The sequence below is a fragment of the Lithobates pipiens genome, unplaced genomic scaffold (assembly GCF_037356315.1).
Source record: "Lithobates pipiens isolate NorthernLeopardFrog02 unplaced genomic scaffold, aLitPip1_a1.2 Scaffold_8, whole genome shotgun sequence".
In the NCBI taxonomy this organism is placed as follows: domain Eukaryota; kingdom Metazoa; phylum Chordata; class Amphibia; order Anura; family Ranidae; genus Lithobates; species Lithobates pipiens.
This window is the reverse complement of record NW_027507903.1, coordinates 385,424,679-385,439,327: the sequence shown is the minus strand read 5'-3', so window position 1 is coordinate 385,439,327 and position 14,649 is coordinate 385,424,679. Positions and strand designations below refer to the sequence as shown.

General features: G+C 48.3%; 1 long non-coding RNA gene across 1 annotated transcript in view; it reads left to right on the top strand.

The window, feature by feature from the left end:
* The first annotated feature begins 2,435 nt into the window (after positions 1 to 2,435).
* LOC143964181 (uncharacterized) overlaps positions 2,436 to 14,649 on the top strand; it is a 66,571-nt gene continuing 54,357 nt past the window's right edge. The window contains exon 1 of the long non-coding RNA XR_013271087.1: positions 2,436 to 2,626. This is a non-coding gene — a long non-coding RNA (uncharacterized LOC143964181). The remainder of the gene's footprint in view (positions 2,627 to 14,649) is intronic.

Genomic DNA, 14,649 nt, shown 5'->3' with positions numbered 1-14,649 from the left:
AGGTTTTTATAGCGCTAGGTACCCCAATATACTACCCAATAATGGTTTTAACCCCTTGATTGCCCCTAGTTAACCCTTTCACCCCCTTTTGCCAGTGTCACTAAGCAATCATTTTTCTGATCGCTGCATTAGTGTCACTAGGTAGCTATTTTTTTAGGTTCACTGCCAGGTTTTTATAGTGCTAGGTACCCCCATATACTACCCAATAATGGTTTTAACCCCCTGATTGCCCCTAGTTAACCCTTTCACCAGCGATCACAGTATAAGTGTCACTGGTGATGCTGGTTAGCCAGTTAGTTATTTAGGTTCCCCGTCAGGTTTTTATATAGCGCCAGGGACCCCCATATACTACCTAATAAAAATTTGAACCCCCTGATTGCCCCTAGTTAACCCTTTCACCAGTGATCACCGTATAAGTGTTACGGGTGACTCTGGTTAGTTTGCTTTTTATAGCATCAGGGCACCCACTATTTATTACCCAATAAAGGTTTAACCCCCTGATCACCCGGCGGGTGATATCAATTAGGTTTTAGGGTCAGGGTCTGCGTCGCCCCAGGCAGCGCTAGGTTAGTGCCAGTACCGCTAACACCCACACGCAAAGCATAAACCTCCCGTAGTGGTATAGAATCTGAACAGATCAATATCTGATCTGATCAGATCTATACTAGCATCCCCAGCAGTTTAGGGTTCCAAAAAAATGCATTGTTAGCGGGATCAGCCCAGATACCTGCTGGCACCTGCGTTTTGCCCCTCTGCCCAGCCCACCCAAGTGCAGTATCGATCGATCACTGTCACTTACAAAACACTAAACACATAACTGCAGCGATCGCAGAGTCAGGCCTGATCCCTGCGATCGCTAACAGTTTTTTTTGGTAGCATTTTATATTTAAATCCGGAAGGCAGTGCTTGGTTTTCGGGGTCCCGTATGTGGCTAGGCTCCCAAAAAGTCCCCCACATGTGGTATCCCCGTACTCGGGAGAAGCAGCAGAATTTATTTTGGGGTGTAATTTGACTTAGGCCCATAGCATGTGTGAGCAATATATCATTTAGTGACAACTTTGTGCAAAAAAAAAAAAATTTTTTTTAAATTCCTGCAACTTGTGGCAAAATATTAAATATTTCATGGACTCAACATGCCTCTCAGTAAATAGCTTGGGGTGTCTACTTTCCAAAATGGGGTAATTTGGGGGGGGGGGGGTTGTGCTATTTTGGCATTTTATGGCCTTCGAAACTGTGATAGGTAGTGAGGAGTGAAATCAAAAATTTGCACCCTTAGAAACCCTGAAGGCAGTGATTGGTTTTCGGGGTGCCGTACGCAGCTAGACTCCCAAAAAGTCCCACATATGTGATATCCTCGTACTCAGGAGAAGCAGCAGAATATATTTTGGGGTGCAATGCCACATATAACTATGGCATGTGTGAGCAATATATCATTTAGTGACAACTTTTTGCAAACTTTTTTTTTTTTGTGTCATTATTCAATCACTTGGGACAAAAAAAAAAATATCCAATGGGCTCAACATGCCTCTCCACAACTTCCTTGGGGTGTCTACTTTCCAAAATGGGGTCATTTGGGGGGGGGGGTTTGTACTGCCCTGCCATTTTAGCACCTCAAGAAATGAGATAGGCAGTCGTAAATTAAAAGCTGTACTCTAGTTTGTAAATGCTATAACTTTTGCGCAAACCAATAAATATACGCTTATTGACATTTTTTTTTACTAAAGACATGTGGCTGAATAAATTTTGCCCTAAATGTATGACTAAAATTGAGTTTATTAGATTTTTCTTATAACAAAAAGTAGAAAATATCATTTTTTCTCAAAATTTTCGGTCTTTTTCCATTTATATCGCAAAAAAGAAAAATCGCAAAGGCAATCAAATACCATCAAAAGAAAGCTCTATTTGTGGGAAGAAAAGGACGCAAATTTCGTTTGGGTACAACATTGCATGACCGCGCAATTACCAGTTAAAGCAGTGCAGTGCGAAATTGTAAAAAGACCTCTGGTCCTTAGGCTGTTAATTGGTCCGGGGCTGAAGTGGTTAAATAAGAAAAGAACCCCCCCCTCCTCTCAGAGCAGCAATCGCTTTCCGCCTAACGGGAAGGATCAATCCTGCAATATACTAGCAAGGAGACACAAATACGCTGGATTCTTTCCACTTCCTGTCCCTGGTGACCTTGAAACAGAGGGCACAGGAAAGACCGAAAAACCCTTTGTCCTACGAATGCCTGTAAAACTCATTATGGTTATAATTAAAGCCGCGGGTGTAATACTTATTTGTATAACCACTTTATTAACTATAAAGATACTTAATAAATCACCCGACCCCCAAGAAACTTGAGTCTGCTGGATATCTTTGTTATATGTGGCACGTTAAATAAACAGGCAGCACTAAGGACTCCCAGGGCGGAGAATGAGATCTATCCCTCCCAGCCGTGAACTTTGTAGTCACTCCCACGTGTTCTAGATACTTCTAGAAGTGGCGCAGCCTGAGCTTTCATCTGCATTGCTGTACAGTCTGTGTCACGTTCTTCAGCTATTCGTTATCCTTCTAAGCGGCCATGCTGTGTGCAAGTAGAACTGTTAGCCGTCTGGTGGCATGCTTACCACGAAGCGGAGCCTACACGGTAAAGTGCATTTCTTTATTTTGACGAACAGTGTAAGTGAATGTCTGCCTTTCACTATCTCTGCAGCGAAGCCTGTGTGACATTGGAAGGATGTTTTCAACAACCTTGAATTTTGTTTAATTTCTTGTCCCCAGCATTCTAGTTTAAGTAATTGTGCGCATGGTTGAAATGTATGCCAAATAAATGAGGCACGGATTTATACTTGTATGGTAGAAAAGTTGAGTGATCAGTGTATAAATGGGTCACGTGCTTTTTGTAGCCGGCAAGGTTACAGTAAACGTCATAGGATTGCACCATCCTCTAATATGGAGGATGACAGGTTGAGCAGTTTGAGGTAGTTTAACTTTACCGTTATACGAGCCATACAGTATACCAGGGGTTTATCAGCTACCTGGACCCCCCCCCCCCCTTTTTTTATTTTTATTTTTTATCTACCCATTAAATAAGAAAAAAACAGCTCACTGAAGATTGTTGCCATTTGTGTACTGTTGATATATCACTTTTTATAAATAGCATTGTGTAATGGAATACCATAATAACCACTTCAGCCCCGGAAGGACTTGCCTCCTTAACCACTTAAAGTGGAAGTTCCACTAATCTGATCCCTCTGTCCCCACCCCCCCCCCCCCCCCCGGCACCACAATCGGCACCTTTCATGGGGGAGGGGGTGCAGTTACCTGGATAATCCAGGCATCTGCACCCACTTCCGGGACAGACCGCCGCAGATGCCCCACTCCCCCGTTGTGTTCTGGGAAACACACAGTTCCCAGGACACAGCGGGGACCAGCAGAGACACGCAGCGCGACTCGCGCATGTGCAGTAGGGAACCGGGCAGTGAAGCCGCAACGCTTCACTTCCTGATTCCCTGACAGAGGATGGCGGTGGGAGCAGCAGAGAGACGAGCTATCGCTCGTCATCTGCCGCCGACATTGCTGGACCCTGGGACAGGTAAGTGTCAATTTATTAAAAGCCAGCAGCTGCAATATTACAAGCTGCTGGCTTTTAATAATTTATTTATTTATTTATTTATTTATTTTTTTTTAGGTGCAGAACCGCTTTAAGCCCCGTACCAATTGTCAGCCTAAGGACCAGAGGTCTTTTTACAATTTCGCACTGCTTTAACTGGTAATTGTGCGGTCATTCAATGTTGTACCCAAACGAAATTTGCGTCCTTTTCTTCCCACAAATAGAGCTTTCTTTTGATGGTATTTGATTGCCTCTGCGATTACATATAATTTTTTTTTTTTTTTATTTTTTTTTGATTTAAAAGGAAAAAGACTGAAAATTTTGAGAGAAAAATCTATTTTCTACTTTTTGTTATAAGAAAAATCGAATAAACTAAATTTTATTCATTTAGGCCAAAATGTATTCAGCCACATGTCTTTAGTTAAAAAAAAAAAAAAAAAAAAAAAAAAAGTAAGCGTATATTTATTGGTTTTCACAAAAGTTATAGCATCTACAAACTAGATTAAGTTTTTTTTGGAATTTACACAGCTTTTAATTTATGACTGCCTATCTCATTTCTTGAGGTCCTAAAATGGCAGGGCAGTACAAACCCCCCCCCCCCAAATGACCCCATTTTGGAAAGTAGACACCCCAAGAAAATTGCTGAGTGGCATGTTGAGCCCATTGAATATTTTTTTTTTTTTTTTTTTTTTTTTGTCCCAAGTGATTGACAAAAAAAAAAAAAAGTTTACACTAAATGATATATTGCTCACACATGCTATAGTTATATGTGGAATATAAATATATTCTGCTGCTTCTGAGTACGGGGATACCACATATGTGGGACTTTTTGGCCGCGTACAGCACCCCGAAAACCGATCACTGCCTTCAGGATTTCTAAGGGTGTACATTTTTGATTTCACTCCACTACCTATCAGTTTCAAAGGCCATAAAATGCCAAAATATCACAAACCCCCCCCCATGACCCCATTTTGGAAAGTAGACACCCCAAGCTATTTACTGAGAGGCATGTTAAATATTTTATATTTTGCCACAAGTTGTGGGAATATTACAAACTTTTTTTTTTTTTTGCACAAAGTTGTCCCTAAATATGTTGCTCACACATGCTATGGGCATAAGTGAAATTACACCCCAAAATAAATTCTGCTGCTTCTCCTCAGTACGGGGATACCACATGTGGGGGACTTTTTGGGAGCCTAGCCGCGTACGGGACCCCGAAAACCAAGCACCGCCTTCAGGATTTAATTATAAAACTCTACCAAAAAAAAAATCAGATTAGGCCTAACGCTATATAAAAACCTGACGGGGAACCTAAATAACTGGCTATCCAGCATCACCAGTGACACTTGTACGGTGATCGCTGGTGAAAGGGTTAACTCCAGGGGCAATCGGGGGGCGGTTAAAACCTTGGGTAGTATATGGGGGTACCTAAAGCTAAAAAAAAAAAAAACCTGGCGGTGAACCTAAAAAAATAACTGGCTACCTAGCGGCACCAGTGACACTAATGCAGCGATCAGAAAAACGATCGCTTAGTGACACTGGCAAAAGGGGGTGAAAGGGTTAACTCTAGATGCAATCCGGGGGTTAAACCTTTATTGTGGGGGGTAGGGGGCTACCCTGGACCTGACACTTTTTACTGTCACAACTGACACTAAATGCAGTGATCAGTAAATAAATGATCACTGCAATCAGTGACACTGTGACTGGGAGGGGGGGGTGATTTGTGTGCCTATGTGTACCTACGTGTCAGTGTAGTGATTGGTGCACTTACCATGTGTTCTCCTCGCAGTCCGGTCAAAAAGACCGCCCCAAGGAGAGTGACATCACTTCCTCCCTGCCTGTGTTTACACTACACAGGCAGGGGAAGCTTCTCATTCGCCAGCAGCGATCGAGAGGGGATGGCCAGAAACCAACGGCCATCCCCTCACCCCGGATCGCTCCTGAAGCTAAATGGACCACCACAGCCAGCGGGAGGGCAAGCACATACCGGTACGTGCTTGTGCCTGTCAGTGCCATTGTGCTGATGTAGATTTACATGCGGCGGTCCTTAACTGGTTAATGGAACTTCTGCTAATTTTGTCCCCCCCCCCCCCCCCCCCCCCGTTGGCACCTTTTGGGGGGGCGGGGGAACGCAACAGGATACCGGTCTTGACAGGTATCCTGTTCCCACTTCTGAGAGTATATGGGGCCTGCGACTTCACTGCCACGTCTGCCTCCTCCCCTCCCTGTTGCCGGGCTCGTAGGAGAGAAGAGCGGGGCCTACCGCATGCGCAGTAGGGTTCACGGTGCAGCCGCGGCAGCACCTGACAGCTCATGGGAACATCAGCTGCGGTGCTGACATTGCGGGACTCTAGGACAGGTAAGTGTCCAATTGTTAAAAGCCAGCAGCTGCAGTATGTGTAGCTGCTGGCTTTTATTTATATTTTTTGGAGCGGGATACCGCTTTAATGGCCAGGGCATTTTTTTTTTTTTTTGCGATACAGCACTGCATCGAACTGACAATTGCTGTACCCAAACAAAATTTTCTCCAGTCATCTTCCAGGATGGCACACCTGAGATGACTGGTCCACCTGACAGGAAACGCAATCAACAAGTTCAAAAGTCCCCACCCCTCCCTCAGACCCTCAGTTATTGATTGTGTTTCCCACAAGTGGCAGCGAAACCAAGTTTCTTCTTTTTTTATGTTTGTAATTGGAGGGGTCTGGGACCTTTTCCTCTAAATCTTTCCCCAGACTTTGAGACTCGCGCAGACAGGGAGTCTGCGGTAGTCTCAAGTAAGGTCGGATGCTGACCTCCATGGGGTCATCCTCTCCTGAGGGAGACTAATTACAGGCTCACAAGACAGGGGAGTTGTCTTGGTAGTGCTGCTCCCCATCTGGAGGGTTTTGCCTCTCTCTTACCTAGAGGGGGGGGGGACCCTTAGAAAAGGGGGTCGGGGACCTCTTGTTTTTCTTAAACCCCCTTTTTTTTTTTTTTTTTTTTTTGTTTTTTTTCCCCCCAGCTGGGCTCAAGTAGGCAGGGAGCCTGCGTTAGTCCAGAGAGGTCACAGGAGACCCTCGGGGGGAGTTCCTGCCTAGTTACAGGAATAGTTCAGGCTGCATAAACAGGGGAGTTGTTTTCTGCAGCTCTGTTCCCCATTTGTACTGTTTGCCCCTCTTTACCTTAGGGATCTCGGGCAGCGTCGGTGTAGGAGCAAGGCTCCGTCTGCGGTGCATAGTTGCTGGATACAACGGCGTGCGTTCCAGCGTCTCTGCGCATGCCCGGAAGTCCGTCGCGCCGTCCGAACGTCACTTCCGGGCGACGGACTTCTTGAAAAATGGTGCCAACCACCGGGACAAGACGCTGTAGCTGGTGCAGTGGAAAGCACCCAGGCAGCACGGACAGGGCTGGAGATGGGTTGACCGCAGATCCAGACCCACGACCACACTACCCTGGCAGAAAACAGGAGGGGACGCTCAGGACAGCACCCGGTCCACTTTAGCGACCCTGCGGGGCAGTGAAGACGCCATGGACATGGAAGGGGCATCCGAGCAGACAGCCAGTGAGGTCGCCACAGGGGGTGAGTGATCCGGCTGTTTATTGTAGGAGCAAGGTACTCTGTGAGACCCCCCCCTTCTCCTTTAGGACATGTGTAGCTAATGGGGACTTTTTATTGTCTCTAGGGACCCAGGATTCTGCCCAGGGGTCAGCCAGTAGGTCCAAGGGTAAGGCTACTTCTAAGTCCAGGCGCTGCAGGTATTGTAACTCTAAGCTGCCACAAGACCACAGCAAACCCTTCTGCGATAGGTGCATTTTTAAGCTCGCTGGCAAGGAGACCACTCAGGTAGTGAAGGATTGTCGGGCCTTACAGTCAGAGATGTTGGCTACCCTTCAGGCCTTTCGTGCTACACTGGAGAAGGTCGGGATGAGGGTCCCTCTGGGAGAGATACCCCTCTTTCACAAGAAGACTTATCTACGTCCTACACGGGTTCCCAGGACCAGGTCTCTTTTCTATCCGAGGCAGAGGAAGGTCAGGTCCCAGATTTTAGTACTGGGGAGGAGGATTCGGACCAGGATAGCCAGGGAGAGGCTAAACCTGGAGGTCTCTTGTTCTCAACAGACGATATGGAAGGCTTATTAAAAGCCATCTATGCCTCAGAGGATATACAAGTACCTTCTACTCAGGTGTCAGCCCAGGATAGGGTATATAGAGGCTTAGGGAGGTTACAGGCCAGAACCTTTCCTGTACACCAGTCCCTGAAGGATATAATCCTCAGGGAATGGAAGGAGCCTGAACGCAAGCTTCTTAGGTTAAAAGCCTGGAAGAGAAGGGGTCCTTTCAAGGACGAGGAGGAAGAGGGGTTTTTTAAGACTCCCCGCCTGGATGCAGCCTTAGCACAGGTGTCCAAAAGGTCTGATCTGTCCTTTGAGGATTCAGGAAGCATTCAGGACCAGATGGACAAGAAGTCAGAGATCCTACTGAGGAGGGCTTGGGAGGCAAATGCGGCAGCTATGGCACCCGCCTTAGCCTCGGCCTGTGTAGCCAGAAATGCAGACGCGTGGCTGGACAGACTAATGGAACACTTCTCGTGTAACAAAGAGGCTAAAGAGATTGTAGACTCGCTGGAGGTAATCAGCAGAGCAGTAACATATGTGGCAGATGCAGCAGTGGAGACTGTCAGAACCACAGCTAAGTCAGTGGCACTTCTAAACTCCGCCAGGAGGGCCCTATGGGTAAAGACCTGGGACGGGGACTTCACCTCTAAGTCTCGTCTCTGTGGGATTCCCTTTGAGGGCTCCCTGCTCTTTGGCTCGGGTTTGGATCAGGTCCTCTCCCGGTCCACAGAGAGGGGAAAGAAATTCCCGGTGAAACCTAAAAAAGAAAAGGGCAAGAGATTTTTTCGTGGCCCCCAGTCAAGAGGTCAGCATAAGGGGAGAAGCGACCAGAGGAAGAAGTGGGGTCTTGGGAAGGGAAAAAAGTGCGATCCTTTTTTCCGGTTCTGCTCCTTCCCATAAGGAAGCCAAATGACGCCACCGTAAAGGTAGGCGCAAGGCTCTGCGGTTTCCTTTCCGAGTGGCAGAAGGTTACGCAGAGTCCATATATTTTAAGCCTCTTAAGAGAGGGGTACAGACTAGAGTTTCAGCTGTCCCCTCCACAAAATTTTCTTGTCACCTTTCTCCCCAGGGATCCTACCAAGGCAGAGGGTCTGCTGGGAAGTATACGAGAACTGGCAGAGCAAGACGTTATTGCTCTGGTACCAGTCAGTCAGTTGACCCAGGGCTTTTACTCACATGTTTTCGTGGTTCCGGAGCCCTCGGGCAAGTTTCGGTTGATAATAAATTTAAGAGATCTCAACCGTTACTTATTACACAAAGTTCAGAATGGAAAGCATCTATTCTGTAAGGAGACATCTTCAGGCAGGAGTGTTTATGGTCGCTCTGGACCTGAAAGACGCATATTTGCATATACCCATTGCTCCAGAACACCAGAAATACTTACGCTTCGCAATACAGATGCAGCAGAAGATAGAGCACTGGCAGTTCAGGGCACTCCCCTTTGGTCTGGCAGCCAGTCCAAGGATTTTCACAAAGGTAATGGCCGAGGTGGTGGCATACCTACATCTCCAGGGAATAGGTTTGATACCCTACCTGGACGATTTACTGGTCTACGGGATGGATCAGACGCAGACCTTGAGAGACAGGGACACAGTGCTGAGGACCCTGGAGTCCTTGGGTTGGATGGTCAGCCGGGAGAAGTCCTCGCTTACTCCATCTCAGACCAAGCTTTACCTGGGCTACCTGATAGACTCGCAGTCACAGAGGGTGTTCTTACCAGCAGAAAAGGTAGCGAAAGTCCAGGCCGCAGTTATCACCCTCCTCCAAGGGGGGGTAGCCTCCCTGAGGTATATCATGACTCTTGGGTCTCATGACCTCTTGTTATACCGGCAGTGACTTGGGCGCAACTCCATTCTCGGCAACTCCAAGCCTTCCTTCTTGCCTCCTGGGGAGGAAGAAAAGAAGTGTCTATCACAGAAGAGGTTGCTCTCTCTCTACGGTGGTGGCTCGACTCAATCTGTCGAGGGGTCGCTCCTGGTTCCAGATAGACCCGCTGGTCCTAACCACGGACTCCTGGGGTTGGGGGGCTCACTTGGGAGACCGGTATACCCAGGGGTCCTGGAACTGCAGCCAAGCCAGGGAGTCCTCCAATTTCAGGGAACTTCTGGCAGTAGGCAAGGTGCTAAGCTCCTTCCAAGAGCAGCTTCAGGGCAGAGAGGTCCAGATCCTCTCGGACAACCTGGTCACGGTTGCCTACCTGAACCACCAGGGGGGGACAAGATCAGGCAGGCTGAGGAAGTTGACTCAGGAGATTCTAGAGGAAGCGGAGGGGAGGATCCTCTCGCTCTCAGCGGTACATTTAAAGGGGTCCCTCAATTTTCAGGCCGATTTCCTAAGCAGACAACCCATCCTTCAGGGAGAATGGGGGTTGAACAAAGAGGTCTTTGCCCTGGTTTGCAGACATTTTGGCAGACCAGAAGTAGATTTATTCGCTTCCCGGAGGAATGCGAAGGTCCGCAGGTTTTTCTCCCTCTTCAAGGAACAGGGAGCAGAGGGAGTAGACGCCTTTGTATAGATGTGGGATTTCAGGCTGGCGTATGCCTTTCCCCCACTAGCACTCATTCCCAGAGTTCTACAAAAGTTGTCTCAGTCAAGGATAGACCTGGTGTTGATGGCACCCTGTTGGCCGAAGAGGGTTTGGTTTCCCTCCATTCAGAACCGTTTAGTAGCTCCCCCGCTGCATCTGCCAGTACGAGACCTGCTCATTCAAGGTCCAGTCTATCACCCCGACCCGGGACGTCTCTCTGACAGCATGGCTCTTGAGAGGGAAATCCTCCGTGATAGGGGCTGCTCGGAGAAAGTGATAGATACTCTTCTCCTCAGTAGAAAGGGAGTCACCAGGAGAATTTATGCAAAGGTCTGGAAAGTTTTCTCCCGTTGGTTACAGTCTAAGCAGGGGGCTCTCCAGATGATACCTACCATCCTAGATTTTCTTCAAGAGGGGGTGGACCAGGGATTGGCAGTTAGCACTCTTAAGGTCCAAGTAGCAGCCCTGTCTGTGTTTTTTTTGACAGGAGACTAGCACAGGAACCCCTGATAAAGATTTGTTGGCCAGGGAAAGGGTGACCCCAGTCAGGTCGGTCAGGTGCCCTCCGTGGGACTTATCCCTGGTGTTAGATGCCCTGGCAAGAGGGCCATTTGAGCCGGTGGCTCAGGTTTCCGTTCGATTATTATCATTTAAGTTAGCCTTCCTTCTGGCCATTACCACGGCCAGAAGGGTTAGTGATTTACAGGCTCTTTCTATTAAGGAGCCATTTTTGCATATCCTAGAGGATAGGATAATCCTCAATCAGGATCCCCTTTATTTGCCAAAGGTAGCTTCGGGTTTTCACAGAACACAAGAGATTATTCTCCCGTCCTTCTGCCTGAATCCTAAGAATAAGGAAGAGGAAAGGTTCCATCTCTTAGACGTCAGGCGCTGTCTCCTAGCGTACTTAGAGAGAGTAAGAGACTTTAGAAGATCCAGTCACTTACTAATCACCTTCTCAGGGAAGAGAAAGGGTTTGCAAGCTTCTAAGCCAACAATAGCGAGATGGATCAGACAGACCATAACTATAGCTTATGGGCAGGCAGGTAAACCAGTGCCTACCCACCTTAAGGCGCATTCAACCAGGTCCCTGGCGACCTGGGCAGAAAGGGAAGGCGCCTCAATCGACCAGATCTGCAGGGCAGCAACATGGACGAGCCACAAGACATTTCTGAGGCACTACAGAGTGGAGCTGTTGTCTCCTCAGGACTTGGCATTTGGCAGGAAGGTCCTACAAGCGGTTGTCCCGCCCTAAGGTAGGCCTGAACTTCTTGCTCATCCTCTCAGGTGTGCCGTCCTGGAAGATGACTGGAGAAAATGACCAGTTACACTTACCGGTAACGGGTTTTCTAGGAAATCTTCCAGGACGGCAGGCCTACTTCCCTACCCTTGTTTTGTTGGTGTGGTATGTTCATTCCTCACAGAATGTTCCCTCTGACACTGGTGTGGGGTTTTTCCTTTGCCATAACTGAGGGTCTGAGGGAGGGGTGGGGACTTTTGAACTTGTTGTTTGTTTCCTGTCAGGTGGACCAGTCATCTCTCAGGTGTGCCGTCCTGGAAGATTTCCTAGAAAACCCGTTACCGGTAAGTGTAACTGGTCATTTTCATTGTATTAGTATTACTGGTCCCCAAAAATGTCAGTGTCCAATTTGTCTGCCATAATATCGTGGCAGATAAGTCGCTGATCGCTACCATTACTAGTAAAAAAAGTAAAAATTCCATGAATATATATTCCATAATTTGTAGATTCTATAGCTTTTGTGCAAACCAATTGATATATGCTTATCAGGATTTATTTATTTTTTTAAACGAAAATGTAGCCCGATACACATTGGCCTAAATTGAAGGATTTTTTTTTTTTGTGTGTGTTTTATAGCAGAAAGTTTAAAAAAGTCTTTCGTTCGTTGACGGACACAGCTCCATTAAATCTTGACTGTAGGTTATCACGCCACCTTCAGGAGAGCACTAGGCAGATCATGTAATTCATGTTCAACAGAACTGTACAGTTCCCTCTGGCTATAACCCCTCAGCCTGCTTCCTGCTGCTCAGTGTTTGGTGTGTTTTTTTTTTTTTTTTTTTTTTTTCCCTAGTGAAGATGGACCTAGGCTCCCTGCTGGGGCCATCGGTCCTGGGGATTTTCTGGATTTTTGCCTTTTTGTGCAAGATATTGATCCTGTTATCTTCTATCAACAGCTGGCTTGGTGACAGGCTGGATAAATATAGATCCTTGTAGTCTCCCCAGCCATCGAGCGTGGGCAGGCCCTAGCTGTGCGCCGGGTCGGCCACGACATGCCCCTTAGGCTCCAGGGGCGGGCGGTAAGTGACATGCTCCGGGACACACATGACCAGACTACGGATGTCTTTGTCACAGTGTTGGGGCCAGCAGCCACCTCGTACTGCTCGGGTGTGGGTCTGTGCTGGGATGCCTCCAGCTCGCCGGATGGCAAGTACAGCTCTCCCCGTCTCAGCAGGACAGAGCAGCTAGACATTCCCTGGGACAGTGATGGTGAACCTTGGCACCCCAGATGTTTTGGAAATACATTTCCCATGAAGCTCATGCACTCTGTAGTGTAGTTGAGCATCATGGGAAATGTAGTTACAAAACATCTGGGGTGCCAAGGTTCGCCATCACTGCCCTGGGAGGTTGATTAGGGGGTCCCTCTTCTCCCTTTCCCCTCTCCCTCTCCCTGTCCCTGTGTTCCCTACCCCTGTGGGGGACACTGCATGGCTGGGCTGTGGTACGGTGTATGTACCCGGGGGGGTGGGGGGCTCTGACCCTTAACTGGGGGCTGCGACGGCTGTCTGGGTCCTTGTGTAGTCCCCTGTCTCCCTGCTGTGAGTTGTCTGTGGGCTCTGCATGTGCTGCTGCCATTATTCGGCGACCGTGGCCATTTTCTGTTAGTCTCTGTGTTGAGCATGGCTGCTGGCAGTTTTCTCGAGGTCTGGTGGCCATTTTCCCAGTGGATTTTCTCTACAAGAACGGCCAGCGGACATTTTATTGTTGCCTCATCGCAGTTTTTCTCCCCAGCGCTGGTCCCTGTGCCTCAGAACAGAGCAGTTTTTGCTCCTGGACACTTGTGACTGACACAGGACACAGCGATCGGCGCAGCTCTCAGTTTGGGTTGGTGAGTCCTGCGGTGGGGCCCCCCAGTCTGTGAGCAGCTAGGAGGGTGGGATTGAGCACCTTGTCCTAAGTCCCCAAGGGTGGCAGACGGTGAGTCAGCATGGCGTCAGAAGCTGGCATTTCTTCCCCAGATCTCCCTGCAATTGCAACCGGCTCGCCTGCACATAGCGCAGTGTGTTTGGACGCTTTGTCGGCAGTCCTGGAAACATTAGTTGCCGGGGTTGAGGTGGCATGCGGGCGCAAGGGGGGACGGGACGTCCCCTGGGGAGACTCTGGGGGTGCGGTGACTGGCTCCTGTTCTGATGTGTCAGAGCATGCGGACCAGGATGAGGATGATTCTGTGTCCGGGTCCGCGCAGGGAAAAACGCTAGTTGGAGCACTTATCACCGCTGTGCGGGATACCCTGAAAATACAGGCTGCAGCAGGAGCCTCTGCTGAGGTGGCTGCCCCATAAGCCGGCCCGTAAACCTAAGGTGTTTCCGTATCTGACTTATTTTGATACATTCATATACAAGGAATGAGGAAGCCCGCAACTGACCTTTTTTCATTTCCAAAAAGGATGGCTGTGCGTTGCACTTTTTGAGCCTCCTTTAAAAAATGGACGCCCCCCCCCCCCAGTATCCAGGTTAAATAAAGTAACCATGATTCTGGTAGAAGGGGCTCCTGCATTTAAGGACCTAGAGCCGAGGCAGTGGCCCGATCCATGTTTATGGTAGTAGGGTCAGTGCTACGACCGGTACTGGCCACGGCATTGGTGTCGCAATGGTGGGCAAAACTGTTGCTTCTCCAATTCCCGGTGCAATAGTTTCCTCCAGTCTGCATAGGACTAGCAGAGCAGCTGGTGCATGGCCTTAAGTATGTCTGTGATGCGGCCCTGGATACACTTCCCCTGCTCTCTAGAGCATCGGTATCAACAGTGGTGCTACGGTGCCTGATCTGGCTGAAATGCTGGTCTGCGGACCAGGCATCTAAAAAAAGCTCTGATGGATTCCTTCCCCCTTTTTTTTTTTTTTTTTTTTTTTTGTGAGCAGCTATTTGGAGCTTTGCTGGACGACTTCATTAAGAATGTTACCGGTGGGAAGAGCACATTGCTCCCACAGTCAAAGAAGGGTAAGGAGCCATGATGCATTCACTTGACAGGAAATACAGTCAGCAGTTTAAAAAGCCCCACCCCTCCCTCTGACCCTCAGTTATTGATTGTGTTTCCCACAGATGGCAGCAAAACAGTTTTTGTTTTCCTTTAAAAAGACCAAAGGTCGGGAACCATGGTCATCTCCTGGGGAGACAGACCAAGAGCAGCCAGTGGTGACT